Source organism: Corvus brachyrhynchos, unplaced genomic scaffold, assembly GCF_000691975.1.
Source record: "Corvus brachyrhynchos isolate BGI_N302 unplaced genomic scaffold, ASM69197v1 scaffold45, whole genome shotgun sequence".
In the NCBI taxonomy this organism is placed as follows: domain Eukaryota; kingdom Metazoa; phylum Chordata; class Aves; order Passeriformes; family Corvidae; genus Corvus; species Corvus brachyrhynchos.
Genome location: NW_008238361.1, coordinates 1,039,947 through 1,042,167, shown reverse-complemented (window position 1 = coordinate 1,042,167; position 2,221 = coordinate 1,039,947). Strand labels below are relative to the sequence as shown.

Here is a 2,221-nt window from a genome sequence, read left to right as displayed (position 1 = left end):
ATGCCGAGGGGAAGGAACAGCACACACGGGACCTCGCAGTGGCACGGAGGGAACTGTCCCCTCCTTGCATGGGACTGGAATTGTCCTCTCCATGGGAATGGAACTGGGGCCGGAGCTGGGGCTCAGGGAACAGCTGGAAGGACCCAGAGTGCCCCTCTGAGGCCCCAGAGCCTGGAGAGCCCCCATCCCTCCATCCCCAACTCATCCATGAATCCCTGCATCCCGCAGGCCGCAGGCAGAGCTCAGTCCCTGCATCCCCTCCCAGCTCTGCCTCCAGCTGTTCCCGCTCCCGTAGGAACCACAGAGGCTCCTCTCTGCCTTTGGGAATTTTGGGGCTCGATCCTTCTGTGGGCGTGGCTGTTCCCAAAGCGCCGCTGGCACTCGGGAGCTGCTCCCAGCCGGGATGTGGGGACAGGGCCTGTCCATGCGGGGACATTCCCGAAATGTGTGGGGGACATTCCTTTGGGGGCCACCCCAATGCAGCTGTGTCCCTCTCTGGGCTGGGATTTTGGGAATTCTCAGTGCCCAGGGGCTTCAGGAGACTGAAATGCCAGGGCAGCGGGATCCCGGCAGGCGTAAGTGGGGAAATACTTCCCAGGATTTCCCTCACAGTTCCCACAAACCTCTGTAAATGCACTGGGTCATTAAAAATGCCGGTATTTTCTGTATCCCGCTCTGGTGGTCATGGATTCATCCTGGGATATCTGGGTATGGTGAGAACTGCAGAGGAAATCTGCTGGATACACAGCGTGAAATGGGAAGCAGGAGGGAGTTAAACTGGGAAAAGGGATTGCTGGGCGTGCATGGAGCTGGAATATCCTGGATTAATTTGGAGTGGGGGCTCATCTCCAGCCTCGCTGCCCAAATATTCCCGCTCCTCATCCTCAAATCACCCCCAAAATACAGAATGTGGCTTAAAAGCTCCCCAGAAAGGGGAGATTTTATTCTGCTTTGTAAAAAGAGCAGGAAAACATCAGGATCGAATTGAAACAGGAATTTCCATGCAGGAAAAAAGGAATCAATTATTTATTTCATCTCCTTCCCGAGGGTTTTGGCCTCACCACAGCCCTGGGTGGGTCCTGTGGCCGGGAATTTGGGAAGGAGGAGGTTGGGAACGTCCTGGGGACCGCAGGGGAGGGCGGTGTCACTTCCCTGTGGAACACCCCCGGCTCCAGAGGGGGACAGCTCCACATCCCTGCCCCATCCCAAGGTTCCTCGACGTCGGAGCTATGTATAGAATCCTAATTAGAAATACAATTGATACATGAATATATAATTTCAGAATTCCTACACTGCTGCAGCGCCCTTCAGTCAATTACATCACCAAAGGACTAATTAATACCTCGTTTAATGAGATTCCCCGCATCCAGAGTCTCTTCCTTATCTATAACCCCAAATAAATCCCCTTTCCCAGTAATTCCGTGTTCCAGGCTGGCTCTGCAGGTGACACCGAACCCCGGCCAGGCCCAGCCTCCCGGCTGATAATTAACGGACTCTGCAGAGGGGCAATTAACTTAATAATTAACTGCTCCTCTTAATGACGGGCTGCGGAGCCTGGCGGTGAATCACCTGGTGATCCCTTTGGGAGGGATGAGTGCCAGTGTGGAGGTATTCCCCTTTTTTTTTGGAATTTCTCAGGAATGTTAATTATTAAGATTGACAGAAGATGACAGAGAGGGAAGCAACCTCCATCGCATTCCCTGGAAATCTGACTTAATCCCTGTCTTTGGGATTTATTTAAGGGATTTAGGGATTCTCCCCTCTGGATGAAACCCTTCAGGATGTTTCTGGGGTCAGGAAAATCCTGGCATTGGTGCCATGGCCGCCTGCTCCAAGTCCCATTTCAAACTGGAAAAGATTTTTCCAAGGGAAAACAGCAGGATCAGCCCTCAAATCCATATCCAGGCACCTTCCAGGCAGTGGGATTGGATGAGCCAGGTTTGGGAATGTCTCTGTTAATTCAATAATTAATTTAAGCATTTTATCTGTCGTCATCCCTATGTCAGCTGAAGCCTGGAAAAGCTTCCAGGTGCTGAAATCGGGGAATTGCAGGTAAGAAATGGAACTGCGGGAAAAGGAGCTCCGGAGGGAATTCCTGCGCAGGTGAGTTTAAATGGACCCAAACACAAACCTCGGACCGTGGGATGGGAAAGCTCAGCTGGAATGTTCCGCTGGGATGGCAGCAGGCTCTGGGCAGGGACACCTCCCACTGTCCCAGGCT

The 2,221-nt window shown here is 52.7% G+C and overlaps 1 protein-coding gene across 2 annotated transcripts in view; it reads left to right on the top strand.

Annotated features, from left to right (window-relative positions):
- GALNT13 (polypeptide N-acetylgalactosaminyltransferase 13) overlaps positions 1-2,221 on the top strand; it is a 69,850-nt gene that overhangs the window by 49,702 nt on the left and 17,927 nt on the right. The window lies entirely within an intron of this gene.